Raw genomic sequence first — 18276 nt, forward strand, 5'->3', positions numbered from 1 at the left:
TCCACGAAATTACGTGTCAACGAATTAGTTGTTTTTTAATTGAAATCCACGAAATTACGTGTCAACGAATTAGTTGTTTTTTATTAAACCACGAAATTTCATACCGACGAATTTCTATACGTTTACAGTACCCCCTCTTCTTCGAAGGGGGGCATAAATATTCCCATGGTCATATCAAAATAAGTGTTTACAATTTTTGAAACTGAGTCAGAGATCAAACAAAAATGAACATACCTCTACTATTGGACCTGGATGTCTATATTTTAATACATTATGCTTGTAATAAATTACTGACCAGGTTGCTAATGATATCTTACTGTTGCTTTGTATGTGTAGGTTCATTTCCAACCAAAAGAAGTGTTTTGCATTTTAACTGGTACATGTATATAAAACTTGTTTCAGGCTCGGCTGATATCCAGATTTCAACTGTAAGAAAGCACAGTAGTTGTAATGATCACATGACTGCTTGCGCTTACTTAGGCAAACAACAAATGTAGTATTTTTATTTTTTTATTTATTGTGGGCATGAAAAATAAATAATAACAAAATATTAGATTGGGAGTATTTTTTTTTCATACCGACAATAAGTAGAATACTGATTAATATCATTTAGTAATTGGAAAGAAGTCAAAATAACTTGAACGGGGTCCATTATGTTGAGACTTTATAAACTTGAAATGTGAATATTTGATCTTCTTGAACAAACCTACATATTAAGTGGTAATAATTTAACTTGTAAGAAAATGGTATCAGGTTCGAATAACCTCAACAGGTCTAGGCTGCATGTTTTTCTCTCTTTTTTTGCAGGTCACAAAACATGATTAGCAGCAGTGACGAAGACGATGGGAAAAGTTCTGTGTCGCCACTTTTCCCGAAAAAGGACATAGTTTTGTTTAATACTGTTTATTCTGTAGCAAAAGAGGAGATGCCATCAAAAAAAGTTAACAGTTTGTTACAATTGCAAAGAATTAATGGTGTAAATGTGCAGTATAAAAACTTAAGTTGGGACACTATAAATGCTATTCAAGAGTCTATAAGTTTTGTTATTACCAAGGACTTAGTATCAGAAATAAACAGTTCACCCACATATGCGATAATGCTTGATGAAAGTACTGACATAAAACATCTCTCAGTCTGTGTAAGGTACGAGAAAAATGGAGAGGAAGTGACCAAATTTTTGTTCAATAGTTATTTGAGAGATGGTAAAAGTTACACTATTATAAATTGCATTGCAGAAGAATTCAAAATGTTGGGTATACCTTTATCTAAATGTTCAAGTCTATCCACAGACGGTGCTGCAGTAATGACGGGTAGAAAAACAGGAGTTGCAGTTTAACTGAAATCTAAATACTCCCCATTTTGTACAATGACACATTGTGTTACTCACCGCTTGAATTTGGCCTGTGTAGATTCAATGAAATATGATGACCATCTCAGAAAATTTAAAAATAAAATTAGTGACCTGTACTTTTTATGTCTAGTTCTTCAGTTAGAAGTACAGTATTAAAGGGAGATTCAAGATGTATTAGAAGAGCCAACTCTGTCAGTCAAACAGCCCCATGATATTAGATGGCTTGGATTGAGAAATGCTGTGAAAGCTGTATTCAAAAATTATGGTTCTGTACTCGCTTGCTTAAGTCACTTTGCGGAGGAGAAAAATCCTGTAGCTAAGCACTTGTACAAATACTTTAACAATTACAAAACTGCCCTTGTGACTGCATTTATCCTAGAAGTCTATGATGAGCTGGCTGTATTAAGTTGCGAATTTCAAAAGGCAAGTCTTGCATTCTCAGAGGTCCAAGCCCAGATTGATGGAACCATTAATAAACTGGAGATTTTAGCATCTACAGATGGCCCTTCCCTATTAGATATGAAAGGGAGAATCACTGTTGAAGATGGTAAAGCAATGTACAGTACTGATACTCTACAGTAAAAATCTACAATGGATAGTGAATTTTACAATAAGAGAAGAAGTTACATTGACAGCTTGAAGAAGAACATCAGAAGTAGACTGAGAAAAGAAGATGGTGATGCATTTTCTGACCTTTCTAAGGTTTTAGAACCAGATACAGTGAAGGACACACCACGTGATAAATGCCTGAAGTCTTTAAGTAGCTTAGATCAGTTCTATGGCTATGCTAAAGAGACTGTTGTAATTGACAAAGATATCAACAATAAAGTTGAAAGAAGAACAGAGATCCCTGCTCTGTTAGACCAGAATAAACTTCAGACAGAGTGGCCTAGATTAGAGGGTATGATCAAAGGTGCATATAGTGGGTACAGCACAAAGAAACTTTGTAAGAAGATAATCCTACATCACAGGGCCTTGTTACCAAATCTATCTTTATTAGTATCAATCGCTGTTGTCATGTGTGTATCAAGTGTTGAATGTGAGCGAAGTTTTAGTGTGCAGAATCGTCTTAAAGTTAAGTACAGGTCCTCTCTGAAACCAGAAAAGCTAGATATCCTTCTGAAAATAAAAATGCTTGGGCCAGATATTCAACACTTTGATCCTGTTCCAGCAGTTACAAGGTGGCGGAGGGTGAAAGAGGACTACAAGCCTAGAAAAAAGGCTAAAACCTGTTAAAGTTTAAACTATGAATGGACACTGTTAAACATGATAATACCCAGTTATGACTCATCAGAATAGCCTTAATGTTATTACATTTGTATAATATCCATGGTACTAATTGTGCTGAACATAAGTCAAAGTGTGTCTGTAGATATCTTTAATATGGCAAATAATTGAAATGACATGGAAAGGTCAAGGTTATTAAATGTAATACATGTATCAAGTTAACATTATTGAAACTATTGTATTATAATAAAGTTGCAAGTATGTTTATTTTGATTTTCTGCATGAAAATACCCATTATTTATTTTTTGGTCATTTAAAAAAGTTAAGAATTATTTTCCAAAACTTAGTAGTAACTTTAAGAATAAAATTTCAGAGTTAAGAATTCTTTTTGAAAATCTGGTAGTAACTTAAGAACAAAACCTTATCTGGAGCTCTGCATGTTATACAATTGTTCAGGCCACCTTAAGGAGCATACATGATATGTCAGACCTGGATGTCGGAGACTCGGACAATGACCATGATGGAATGGAGATGTCAGGAGACCTTGTGTTAATTTTTTTGTAAGATATTAACTGTGAATAAAAACAGAATCAAGTGTTTATTTGTTTAATCTTTATTGTTCTATGTTTCATCAATACAAACATATTTACAAATGTAACAGAATTATAACTTTTAATTTGGGCTAGTTAAAATTGATTTGGGCTAGTGAAATTTCAAAGCTGGTAGCCCAACCGGGCTAGTGCCTAAAAAAAATTAATGCCAAGACGCCAATAGTATGTAGTGTTTCATATGTCACATACTTTACCAAGTACTTTCTTTATTACATTTTTGGTGAGACCGATCATTTTTTCCCACCAACCCCCAAACCAAGGGGCTCTTGTAGGAATTAATTTCCAATTGATTAATCGGTTGTTGAATTCGTCACGCACTACCGCAGATTCACACAAATTATTCAAATGTCTAGCAGCAGCTGTGAATGTCGTGCCGTTATCAGAATCATAATTTTTGGTGTTGATTTGCGAGCACAGAAGCGCCTAAATGCAAACAGGAATGACTTTGTGACTGTCCCAGTGACTCTAGACCCCGGATATAGGTTTCCATTTTGTCATGAAATTCACAATACTATGTACAGAATTGCGGGGGTGGCGGAAGTTCTAATAATAATGTCATGAAGTTATAAATGATTTTGTGCCTCTGCCCCTAGCGTTCCCGCAATAGTTCGATCGCATTCTGGAAGTTTCTGCCTCTCAACGGAAATCCACCGATCGCCATAGCTGCGCTCCCTTCGATTAAGGATCGAAGATAAGAAAACTTCTGTACATCCGTAAGTGTTGGGTTCTGGTGCACCGCTGAGTCAAATGAGTCCCAAAATGTTTGCCACTCGCTTATGTTACCACTGAAAAGGGCTCTCGCTGCCGTTTGCCAGATTCGCCAATGGCGAAAATTTAGCAAATTCGGCGAATAAAAAATTCGTTTGGCGAAAACATCCGGCGAACGATTTTTGTCAGGAAAAAAATCGTTCGCTGGACGTTTTCGCCAAACCATTATTTTCTTGATAAATGCCATCACAATTAGTAAACTCTTTCAGCTGTACAGCTGTAGACTGTACCTTTATACATCGCCGTGTTATTAACCCGCAAAATTGATACGCAGTCTGCATTAACACCTGTCAGAACCGGATAGCGAGACAAAGGAAACTGACCGGTGTGAAAACAAAAATTTGTGTAACCGTTGATCTTATCGGCTTAAATAAACAATTACATCTGATTAAAGATTGCTGTCGATTTCAATCAATTTGAGTAAAAGCCGTTAGCGAATTATCAACTTAGTTACATAATGAACTTAAGTAAAGAAGTTGATAATTGATTTTAATTTCGAGAAGTTCGTAATGTTTGTAATGATTAAAGGCTAAATGCGTTACAATTGTGAATGACGATAGATGAAGGGGAATAAAACCCTTGACATTTACGGCGAAAGTGTCGGAAATTGTGACTGCCATAATGGCGACCATAGGCAATAAACGTCCTTTGGACTCTGACTCTAATGACCCGGTCTCAAAAAAAAATCAAATCTGATAATAGATCATTCAAAGATGTTTGGCTTTCGGAATTCATGTGGTTAGATTATAATGCAAAATCAAAAACGATGTATTGCAAAATATGCATACAGTTTCAAAAATCAAATTCATTCCTATCTGGGTGTAGTATGTTTAAAAAAGACAACATTTCAAAACACGAAAAATCAAAAGGTAATAAAAAAGAATGACAATCATTAATGTTAAAATGTATATACAAGAATATTTTTTATATTATTAATAATATATTAAAAATAAAAATAATAATTTATGTTCATAATAAATATATATTGACACTTTTCAAAATGAGCTTTTTGTTTTGAAATTTAGCATATTTGATTTTGTTTATTTCAGATCACAAAGAGGCCTCACAAGCGTCTAGTCTGAAAACATCCATGACAAATGCGCAGGCTGCAGCAATGTCCAAAAGTGAAGCAGCTGCAGTGTCAGCTATGACTTCTTTCGGCCATGAGGGAACAAAACAGGAATTGAAAACTTTCAAAACTCTGCAGGGCCAGTTTTTTTAGTGGCAACAAGTCTGTAAAGGACATTACTACTGCATGCAATTTTGCCATCAGAAACAAAGAAACCTATCCAGGCAGTGCTGAATTAGCCTGCAGACTACTGTTAGCTCCTGTGGCAACAGCTGACTGTGAGAGGGGGTTTAGTAAACAAAATCTAATAAAAACATCTCTCAGAAATTCTATTGAAATTGAAAACTTGGAGAACTTGTTGATGTTGTCCATAGACAGCCCACCAATGGAAAAGTTTGATTTCAAACGTGCTTTCAAGATTTGGGCTGGATTGAAGTCGAGGCGGATTATGGCCTTTTGCTAAAATATATGTTCAGGATATCATATGCTCATGTACTGTGAATTTATCATGTAATTATTTTATGAACATGTGCTTGAGTTGTGTGTATATCTATAAATGTTTTGTTGTAAACTGTTGTTTTTTTTGTTATGCACACATGATGATTATAGTAATAAACATATTAAAGCTTCTTTTTTTAGTTTCTTCTTTTACACTTCTGTAGCCTATACTTACAACAGGCGGTTCCGAATGCTTTGCTAAAACTTTGGCTACAGTTTCTTAAATTTGGCTACAAAAAAATCCATTTGGCTAAAATGTTGGCTACAGAAATTTTTTGGCCAGAGGGAGCCCTGACTGAAAGTAGGCAACGTCAGTTTCGGGAGTTTCGTAGACGCAGTAAAGTTATTCGCTCTATTATATGTTTGGGTTGGAACACGTTCTAGAGAAGATTCCTCTTCCGGTTGCGTTGAATGCCGTACTTCACCCGTCGTGAAATGATTTTGATTTTCATCTCGTTGTTCAACTGCTGTCTCACTTAATGTCTTGATTTTTTCTTGATATCTAAGGTATCCACATTTCAAGTTCAATGGAATAATCCTCACTGTCGAATAGTTCAGTTTCTATATCTCAGAGGTCTGCATGGTTGATGATCTTTTCATTCAATCCTCTGATCGTATGAGTTTTCTCTTGAATGATGTCCAGCAGTTTCTGTGACTCGGAGGTTGAAGAAATTTCTTCGAGTTTCTCAAACTGTTTCGCTATTATTCGACGCTGAGCTGCACGCAACGAAATGAGTTTGTTGAGTTGCATTTTGCTTTTAGTCACGGCGTCAAAATCTGGCGTATGATCGTATAGTGTTAATAAACTACGGAATCGTGCGTTAGGTTCGACCTTTTCATTAACGTTATTATAACATGACCTACGCTCCAGGGGTGAAATAACGTAATGCTCAATTTTGTTTATTACACGGGTGTTATTACACTAGTTATATAACTCTGAAATGACGTCATTTTTTGACGAAATGACGTCATTATTCCAGCGAATTTCTTCAGTTAAACTCTTTTACAATGTGAACAAACAATGAAAATAGCATATTAAAATAAAAAGAAAATTTGTTGGTCATGTTATAAATAGAATCTTAGATTCGTGGGCATTTTGTATTGTATTTATTAAAATCTAGAGCTGCAACGATTCACCAACAGCTCGATTCGATTTCGATTTCAGACACTCCGATACCGATTTTTTCGATTCGATTCATCTTCAAACCTAGTTTTATCATATATTCACTCTTATGCCTCAAAATTAACATTTCTGTTCAAATGTGATTTCAATAAAACACATAATAAAAGGAAAAGCAAATTAGGAATTTTAATATAAAAACTTCTGACTAGAAGATTGTGTTGATTACACAATAATATAAAAAATAAATTAATAATCATAAGAACATATCTGGAATCAGTTGAATGGTACACTGTAACTCCAATATAGTGCGGTCCGTTATAACGCTGTGTCCAATATAACGCGGGGGGTCCTTGGATCCCGTTTTTTCTCCAACCTTCCATACTGATTCAAATCCATGTTATGCAACTTCATGTATTTTCATAAATTCAAAGAAGCCGGCTATCACAGCTTGATTGCTTTATCCGTCCGTTTAACTGATTTTAATCGATTAGACGACACTCGACAGCTAATTGGTGTTAATCTGTTGTGTAATGTCAATTAAGGTGTGAAAACTCGCGAGTCTGTGTTTATAACATGTATTTCCTATCAGAGCGGTTCGGTGCGCTAATTTCAATAAGGCAAGTGCAAGCAGAATAATTATCAAATTAAAGTTATTTAAAATGATTACCTGTTTATGTTTTGTATTTATCGTGTATTGTATTTTATTGTATAAACTCATGGCTGTGTAAGTGTGTTATCGTTTATTATATACTACTCATGCTTGATAAATAAAAATATCTTTGTGTGTGTTTAATGTTTCAGTCCGTTTACGAAAAATAAATTTAAAAATCTTGACGATTTATTTACATGCTAACGCAGTGTAATAGTTAACAGAGATGCACTTAAATTTTTGCCCGTTATCAGAAAGTCCACGGAAAGCACGTTTTTTACATGCTGCGTATGACGCAATAAAACACTTCTTTGTACATGTATCGTATTGCATTCAATCTAAATTTAAATTCGCTCGTCCAATGAAAGCTGTGTCCCATAATGCACTGTACTAATTTTTCTGAAAAATGGCGTAGGCATATGAATTTGGATACGAAGTTCGTAAACATTTTTCTTGTCATAAATGTTAAGCATTATTTTTTCGTTAGTGATGTAATTATATTGGATTATCGGATAAATGTGCACATTAGAAAAATGGTATGTATACTGTTATCGTTCGATTCGGTTTATATGCATATATGCATATGCATTATATTGGAGTTACAGTGTAGTATTTTCACATAATACTTTTACCCCAAACCGCAATAAGCATGTCTACCATTGTGACATGACAGCATCACCTGTTACCTGTAGGACAAATCACATTCTCTAACAAACTTAACAAAATTCCAACAGAAATAGAACTACTTTTCTGGCTCGAGACTTCAGTAGTTGCACAGCGCTTCCGTTAGCTTTTAAAAGTTGGAAGTCCTGACTTCCAAGCCTAAAATTTTGGACGTCCCAGACATAAATTTTGAAGTCCTGATTTCATTTTAGACTTTAAATAAACGTACATGTTCCAACTCTATCTACACATGTATTACCCGATAATCCAGTTTAATAACGATTTCTATTTTCAAAACCAAAATACGGACAATATTGACGTCCGCCATTTTACGCAAGTTGAATTGTGGGATGGGGGAATTCCCATTGAACATGCCTTAATCACATGAAGCGATTTGAGAAAATAGAGCACTGTTCATATTTAGTAATTATGACAAATCAACGACTGAATTTAAAATGTTACATGTAAATTATGATCGACGACAAATACTGTATCCGAAAACGACTGTCCGAAAAAATGTACGTGTTTTGCACATGAACTAATCTGTGCACATCGTTTGACTGCAGAAAATGAAAACCAATTACTAATAAAATACGTAAGCAATATATAATTTGGTTAACATATTGCTTTACAATATGCTATTGCACTACTTTACTTTGCTAATCGACACTTAAAATATTTCAAGATGGCCGACATTTGACTCATACGATTTTTGGAAACTAGCGAAGATATTTCGTCAGTTGCAGTTCATGTCTGTACCATCTGCTAACAATTCGGAAATAAATAAATAAAATACCAGGGAAAATCAGTACTGAAAATTTACGGAATGCCGACTATTAAATTCGCTCTCAAATTATCGCGCACACGAACGAATTTTCGTGAATTTATTATTTGTCGGTTTATTTTTATACTGTCTTCAGATCAGGCGATGGGTTAATTTTGCAGACTGTTTATTTTCAAATGCGTAGAGACCAGTTGACGAGTGACGTCACGCGCACCTGCAAATATTAGACTCCGCCCACTGGTTGGCAAAAAGAGGTGAAATTCATATAAGCGCATATAGAGAAGGTTGAAATAATCATCGTTTTTATTGATAATCATGCACTATATCAAATATAATTTTACTAACTATGTCTGAATAAAACATAAGCGTGCAAGGAAATGCATTTTTGGAACGATTATAATGTTGTTATTATTTGTTTTTACTGATAAACGAACTCTGGAGTGGAACACAATATACGAGCGCGGTATGCGGTTACCATAAAAATCTCTACTTGGCACATCTTCGCGACCATTTTTTAGATAATTTTTTTATCTGATATTGAAATTCTTTCAGAATAAATCAAATTTAATGAACGAACAAAAATAACGATGTAAACAAACAGCAAATAGATCGACTTTATGTACGCAACATATAGTAACCGATTTGAACATTTATGCCTGTAAATACTTGCCTTGTTACACATTAAATAAATTCTCTTGATAAATGTAATTGTTTTTATTTAATTATTCACACAAATTTTGACACTCTTTGTTTCAGCGTTTTTAACCCGGTGTTTTATTGCACATTTGTTCATCATAAAGCGATTATCTCGTTATGATCGGATACTGTCCAAACAATTACAAAGAACACAGGGTGTCATAAATCCAGGGACCTATTCTTGGGCCCCTGCATAAACCACATGTGGCATACAAGTGTCTGGTCATTAAACACAATTTATGATACCTCCATGTCATCTCTTGGCAAATTGAGCGATCATCTAAGAAAAATTGTAAAGCCAAAATACAAAACAGTTGCTTTTATAAAATATTTAACATATTTAAAAAAATGAAGATATTTGTTCGAAATGGATTAACAGGAATTAGTGCAGTGCTCCAGCTAGGCCTAAATCGAAGGGCGCCGCGCCCTGCCCTCCCGAACCTCCGCCCTGCCCCCCCGAACCTCCGCCCTGCCCCCCCCCCCCCCTCAAAAAAAAAAAAAATTTTGTTTTTTGTTTTTTTTTACATATGATAATTCATAAATCTCTTGTTACATTGTAATTAGTTTAATCCTCATTGTAGACATTATATTTGAATGGTTTAATAATAATGGGAATAATACAATTATTTATAACATATAAATTAACACATGCAATAGAAAGCATTCCAGAAACACCCGCGCTCGAACGTGCCCTTTTCACAACATACTGCGCGTCGAAAGTGCCCTTTTGACAGAATAGCCACCCTGCCCTTTTCAAATTCTAGCTGGAGCACTGTTAGTGTATGTATATATTAGCCTGTTTAATCATAATAATAGAGTGTTAATAACTATAATTTAAAAATATTGTGCAATTTCATTGCTACACAATTAACGTATTTAACGAGTACCGGCAAATGTAAACTCGGCTATTACGTGTTAAGATTGTACGTTTCTGTAGTGTACGAAATGACATCATGAAAACAAGCTAACAACAAAAGGGTAAAAAATACTTGCGTAAAATAAATTAATTTATAGATTTATTTATCATAAAATGCTAGATTGTTATCACTCCTTATCACCAGTAAAGAGAGTGCACGCAAAGACAGTTAAATTTGCTTAATATGCAGTTCTTGTTTTTCATATGTATGCTAAACTTTATGATATTGTCATTCGATGGAAACGAAACGGTAATTCATTCAATGGAAAATAAAATTACTACAATGTTTATAAATTGTAATGTATTCCGCTTTTAGGGCTTTGTTTTATAATTGATTAAATGGCCGTCTTACACTTTCGCTCGCTTATGAACAATAACAATATCTACACCACTTATAATTATAATTAAATTAATGTATGTGTTATTATCTTTGAAATATAATTTACCAAAATCTTACAATCACAAAGAAAATGAAAGAATATTTATTGTTTTGTTTTGTTGGATTGCCAGTTTTTAGTCTTCCGACCACGTTTACTCTGATGTTAATAACTAATTCGTATTTTTATACAGAGGAAATTATATTTATGAAAATACATTTATTGGTACTAAATATTATATTTTTGCACTATTATTTGAGAGTTTAAGTGTTTATTTCGGATGTTTGTATCGTTTTATTGACTAAACAAACGACATGTATACATGTTTTACGTTACTGTAACCAGTGTTTTTTGCCAACCAGCCCAGCGATTTTCCTCCTTCTTTATAAAGTACCGGTAAACGGCACTTTCCCAATTACGAAAAAAATACAAATTTCCCAATTGCTGTCCTTAAATTCCCAATTAAAGGTAAAGGCTTTTTAAAAGCAACATTTAGTTAGTTTCCCTTTGCAGCTCTATAGCTTGAACCTAGGTTAATATAATATTGACAGCTTGAAAACACTTGGTTATCAATTTTAAAGTATTTGGGAGCAAAAAATCAAATACACCAATTTTCCAATTTGAGGTTTTCACGACTCGATTTTTCCCAATTTTGAGGTTTTCACGACTCGATTTTTCCCAATTGGACCGGTACGGGTACTTTTCCCAATTGGACAAAGAAAATCGCGGAATATCCCGAATGTAAACAATAACATTCAACTGGTCTATAAACAAACGTGTTTTCCGAAATCATTTCCAGATTTTATTATTCACGGAAAGTTACGAAAATTCTAGCAACAAATCAACATTTCTTGTGTATTTCGTGTACATATGAAAATCATGCGAAAATTAGACTTCATGTACCTCAAGTGTGGACTCAAAAATTTGATTGCTGAATATGCACATCGTAACGCAGAGGTCGCTAATGCTATTGTATACAGCTTCACATGGGGTCTGCGTGTATTCGGTTGCCTGAGCACTGATTGGCTGATGCGCTTACCAAGAAGACATTGATTGACAGCAGGGAAAAATCAATATTGGCCACTCGCTGTGAAAACAGTAGCTCTAAGGCGGAGTTAACGGTCTGAATTACCCGATTTACTGTTGACATTTGTACGTGTTGTGTATTAGAAAATAGCGTACATGCGAATTATCGGACTGGACGTACAACTGCTGTTTTCGGGCGTAATTTACACCCGGACGTCCACTAACGGAAGCGCTGGTTGCACTTGTGCTACCTCTTAGTCTTGCTAAATCAACGTTATGTTTGCGTTTGACATGTTGCATTAGATTAGTGGTTGAGCCGGACTTTGCGTACGCCACATCCGTGAAGCACAGTTTACACTTTGCTTTATCGGTAGGGCTACCATCCCGAAACACAAAATACTACCACACTTTTGATTTGAGCTTCTTAGGCGCATCTTATAATTTCAATTTGTCGGCAACAACTTGTTCAGCCATTTTGACGCTTTTTCCGAAAGTAGACCGTAATGCGCTTATTGATTGGATGACTAAAGTAATGAGCAACCAATCGCGCGGGTCGTAATTACAGGTAAACATAAAACCTTCACCTTCCCGTATCAATAGTCAGAATACAGCGTGCTTTACGTATCTATGTATATATATGTATATATGTTAAAGAATTGAATCGAATTTGGTAGGTTTGGTATCGTAATCGAATCATTTTGAATCGATTTTCGATGAATCGGATCGAATCGTTGCAGCTCTATTAAAATCGTCATCTAAATAAAGATAAAAACTTGGCAAGCCTCGTTTTTATCTTTATTAAGATGACTCGTTGAATAAATTCAATACAAAACGACCACTCATGCAAGATCCTATACATACGAACTTGCATATATGCACAACATAAAAAGTGATGTCGATAGTGAATATGACGTCGCGTGCATATTAGCGGATAAACGTCAACGTTATGAATTTCCGACAGCGGTGTTTAGACAAGAGATTAACATGTGTGAATGCAACTCTGCTGATTCGGTCCATAATTACCGGTAATGCATTGTTTTGAACGTCATTATTTTAATCAATACATGTGTGATCTAAATCAAGGCCGAATAGTGTAAAACGCGATTTTTTACTTTTTTTTTTTGGATAAAAAAATTGCAGTCGGGGGTAAACCGACACAGTCGGTCAGGTATCCTGAAACAAACATGTTTTTTATTTAGGCCTATTTTTTTTTCTTTTGACCTTGAAGGATGACCTTGACCTTTCACCACTCAAAACGTGCAGCTTCATTAGATACCCATGCATGCCAAATATCAAGTTGCTATCTTCAATATTGCAAAAGTTATCGCAAAACTTTAACCAAGGTTAAAGTTTTGGGACAGAATGACAGGCCAAAAACAATAGACCAGTTCACGCGTGACGTCACGCGCACCTGCGTGTTTACATCCGGGCTATATTGGTAGTCAAAAGAAAGATACAATCAATGGGGAGAAATAGAGCGTGATCGGTTAAATTTAAACGATTATATTTTGATTTTATTTTTCAACATGCCAACAAGTTGTTCTATGTTACTGAAACAAATAAGATTGAACACAATGAATAAATAGATCAAATCCAAATAAAAAACATTTACAAATTAACCATAATGTCTGGGCAGGGACCTTTACCCTGGTCCGGGAAAACTAACATGTTGACACATTAAATAAACATTTAATTAAATTAAATGCAATAGTTTTCATTTGATTGTTTGCATCTATCTTAAAATCGTTTAAGCCTTTGTATACCGGTGTTTTATTGCCCCTTTGTTCTGCCTAATCCGATTATCTCGTTTTGATCAGATATTGTCCAGACCTAACTAACAACATGGTGTCATAAATCACACTAGGTGGCAGATGACAGTCTGGTCATTAAACGCAATTGATGATGCCACCATGTCTTCATTCTGGTGGTATTAAGTAACTAGTCATTTGGTTGAATAAATTTACCACCGACATACTTAACAGTTGCTTAAATTAGATATGTTACATAATTATTGTACAAATTTGAAGTCTATAGATTATCAGAAATTGAACACGGTAAAGAAAAAGGCCCGTTTTATTTATAAAAAAATAAAGTATTTATGAATTATAAAATGTAAATAAAAAATATTTAACGTATTTAGCGGGCATCGGTTAATTATAAATACGTCATTCAGTATGAAGATGTAATGTTACGGCAATGCACGAAATACATCATAAAACAAGAAATTACGTTTGACATCAATGGGGGTAAATAATAATGAAACAATGTTTAATATTATATTATATATGTATATATATTATGTTGTGTGTGTGTGTGTGTGTGTGTGTGTGTGTGTGTGTGTGTGTGTGTGTGTGTGTGTGTGTGTGTGTGTGTGTGTGTGTGTGTGTGTGTGTGTGTGTGTGTGTGTGTGTGTGTTTGTGCGTGTGTGTTAAATGTTAGATAATTGTCACTCATACTCGATCACTAGTAACGAGTTTACAAAATACATGAATACACAGTTCAATTTGCATCATGTGAGGTTGTGTTTTTCAGTAAAATGTTAATATTCTTCAAGTCATTCTCTGAACAACACCCATCCAAATTAAAATTACATGTAAATACCGTTATGAACTTCGCTTTTAATAGGGCTTTGTAGTACGTTTATTTTCAATGAAACACTGACACATTCTGGCTATCACTAATTTTTTATTATTCTAGTTTACGCATGCAATTGATAATTATAATTTTATAATTAGATGTATCATTATTTTTATTGAAGCTTTTCTGCAAATAATTATACGGCTAATGCATAGAGCTCTTTGTTGCGTCGAATTGTCTGTCGTTCAGTCTTCAGACAATCTTAATTACTTTTATGCTAATGACGCGTTCTTTTAAAATGCAAATAAATGTGTTAATGCATTCTTTTGGCACTGACTATTATATTTTTTAAATATTATTTAGGTGTTGTTTTTTTAGTTTCTTTTCGATGTATTGACTAAACAAGTCTCGTTATCCATATGCTTTGCGTTAGCTGTAAGCAATGCTTTTTGACTACCAGTGCATTGCGCATGCGCGAAAATCGGGAATCAAAACAATAACAATGAACTGGCCTATATGCCCCCGATCATTCGATCCAGGGGCATAAAAAAACATTTACGAGTAATGTTATAATTCTTGTATTAAATAATTAAAACCATTGTGTACAATAACAACGCGTGCATTGCCGCGGAATTGTATGTCAGAAATTACAATAGGTAAATACATATTTATTGTAAAATATATACAACAATTAGTATGTTTATATTTTTACATAAATTACAGTACAATTATTTTAATAAAACTATTTTGTTTGCTTACTGGTAGAGATGGCAGGGAGCAAGACAGCTTCTCACTTTCAACTCCGTTTAAAATGGCGGCCAAATTAGCTTCCTCGTAAGATCTATAGCCACGTAATTAAAACAGCAAATGTCTTTGGTATTGTTCTGTCACATGTGAAAAATCATCATACAAAATATAATTTAAATCCAAAATCTCTCAAAAACAAATCCGAAGGAGCTGAAATAATATCATAGGAAAATCATTAAACATAAGAGCATCTACAATATCGATATAACAGCCATATAAAGAAGATCTTAAATATGTACAGTACCTACGAAACAAAGAACGAAGCAGGCTATCAAACTGCTATTAATATTTACTGGCAAAAAACTTGTGGGTATGTATTTCGAAGTTTATGGGGTTATTCCGCGTCTGAAGCTGCCTTATGTATCCTTATGTACCCCAGCACTTCTACCTAATGTTCTATTTTACTCACGAAAGTTGAGGCGAATTTTTAATGAAAACTGCAACCTCCAGTTAGTTGTGTTTTTTACTGAAAAATATTTTTTTTTAATTTTGGTGTTGTCTAGTGCTGTGTGTGTGTGGGGGGGGAGCCGGATGATAACCCTGATGCACCCACGCTGGAAAGGGTTTACGGAGGTTTCGTCACACTGCAGTTTCGTCACACTGAATTTACTGTAGAAAACAGGTAGAGGGTTCGTCACAATGGTAATATATAGGTGTGAATAATACCGGGAATCTTTAGCACCTTTGATTGACACCTTTCTTCTAAGTTAAAACAACATGTTTTTTTGTTGTTAAATTAAATACATTTAGATAAATTGAAGTATTTAAAATGTTGCAATTAAATTACATAACACAATGTTGTTAATGATTCACAAAAATCCATTTATTCACATACAACACAATATTACACAATACATTAACATACAACTCTACTCAATAAACGGTATAATAGTATACTTACCTTTACACAACACAAATTTATTTGCAAACAATCTTACACCAAACATAAATATTTACATATAAAACATAAAGATATAATCAAATACAACTCTACTCAATAAACGGTATAATAATATACTTACCTTTACACAACACACATTTATTTGCAAACAATATTACACCAAACATAAATATTTACATATTTATAAAAGGAAAAGGGGGACGAGCATGTAGAATCCAAGGTCAGCACGCCCGGCTCGCGTATTGATTCTTCGATGCCACCCTGAAATAATGTTTATTTATTGAGCAAAGTTTGTGAACACTGTTGTTTATAATGTTAGGCGAAATAAAAATGCTGTAAACGATGTTGTTTATTACGTTACGTAAAATGAAAAAAATAAAGAATAACATAAATTGTTCTTTGAATAAAAGCATACCTTCAACTTCGTTGTTAGTCCTAACTGTTTGTCTATAGACGCTCCAGTTCTCCGGCTTCCACATTGATCCCCGGATCCACGTGCGCTCAACGTAATTGACGACATTCAAAAGAGGACTGCCAACCTGGAATAAGCAAAATTTATGACATATGCGTACATTACAGTTTAATTATTGTATTTTTATTATATATTAAGTTATTAACAATAGAGGACCATTGAAGAAATTAAGCGAATAATACATGTAAATACCACATGTGTTAAGTAAATAACAATGAGGTAAGTTATAAAAATATTAGTACCTCTTCAACCTGTAGCATCATCTGTTCGAAGGCAGGAGTGATGTGTTCGCTCGGCAGATACGGCAAGGACATGAGTTTCCTCAAGTTAAGGAACTTGTCGCCCTTTGCCGCATAAGCTGTTGCGAGACCCTCATTCACCACCTTCCTGTACGCACGTTAATTCCAGTGGAACACGAAGCCTTTCACGGTCGCTCTTGGATCCATTCATTATAAAACATCAACCTAACTAAATAGTTTCTAACAAGTAACAATTAAACTAGTGTCATATTTAATGAAACTACATAATTCAAATATGTAAATTTGGCAATTTAGAAAAACAAAATAATGCAATTTTACACTATGATGATTTTCATATCACTGAATTTGTGTACATCTAAAAAATCTAAATAATACAACATCGTACATTCCCATCAGAGCCTTCCATAGATGAATGGTACATCATGACTCTAGCAGTTTTCTCTGATGGTTTTCCTGAGTCAACTTCTTTAATTGCCAATTAAATGCGTGTGTCGCTAATTGATTGTTTGCAATGCGCTAATTAATATGTTTGCACTATTAAGTAATCAATAATTGAAATATCTCATAATCGTAGATTGGTAGTCGATAGGGTGTGGACGTGTTTCATGTGCTCCACAAATATGTGTTTTATTCATATATTACGCGCACACAAAAAGTTGATATTATGGTAGAAAAAAGGATAATATGCACGCAATAACGCTAAAAAATAACATAAAGAAGCATATATCCCAATATATTTATTAACAACATCATATTCAATTGCAATATCATTTTATTCTATACAATATATCAGTGTGACGAAACCTCCACTACCCTCCTTCATAATATCAGTGTGACGAAACTGCATTGTGACGAAACCTCCATCACCCCTGAAAAGGCACCCGCTTACTTCCCGTAGTCTGCTTGTGTTGGAGGCAGTATCTTTACGCCTATTTGCAACTCATGATAAGCATCTGTATTTATATGTGATCGGGTGAATTTAATGGCAAAAAACTTTAATTATATTAGATGTTATACTGATGTAATAACATGTGTTGCACTTATGATGTATTCAAATACATGGCTGACAACGATCAACTAGCCTGCCATATACTTATAACACACCACCGGTATTAGATTAAATTTGATTATGAAAAATATGATTTTACTCGGATTTTACTAAGAGAAGAAAACTATGCTATACAAATATAATATGCGCATACTTTACCTGGGCAGCCCGAGGAAAATGCGTGAACACTAGATGGAAACGAGAAGGCCAAATACAAATACTAATTTCTTACCCAATCAAAGCGCTAAAGGCACTGTAGTTATTCGCTCTTTGAATGTATTTAAGATTACAAGCACAGGACATAACGTTCGACTTTTTAACGTAGGCCGATCGAACTGCTATACAAAATACAAACAGCAATGTAATTTACCTTTTATTGCTTCAGTGGTGAGATTTTGCCAAAAACACCAAGGAGAAAAATGATATTGATTTATATTCTCTAATAATTTTATA

General features: G+C 34.3%; 1 protein-coding gene across 6 annotated transcripts in view; it reads right to left on the reverse strand.

Annotated features, from left to right (window-relative positions):
• The window catches only part of LOC127847491 (heterogeneous nuclear ribonucleoprotein F-like), a 42964-nt gene extending 27753 nt beyond the window's left edge, over positions 1–15211 (reverse strand). For 5 of the 6 annotated variants that reach the window (XM_052379477.1, XM_052379475.1, XM_052379476.1 and 2 more), the window contains exon 1: positions 15095–15211. The gene's annotated coding sequence lies outside the window, so the exon portion shown is untranslated. The remainder of the gene's footprint in view (positions 1–15094) is intronic. The other variant, XM_052379473.1, reaches the window with a different exon arrangement.
• Between the last annotated feature and the right edge of the window lie 3065 nt (positions 15212–18276).

Source organism: Dreissena polymorpha, chromosome 10, assembly GCF_020536995.1.
Source record: "Dreissena polymorpha isolate Duluth1 chromosome 10, UMN_Dpol_1.0, whole genome shotgun sequence".
Lineage (NCBI taxonomy): Eukaryota > Metazoa > Mollusca > Bivalvia > Myida > Dreissenidae > Dreissena > Dreissena polymorpha.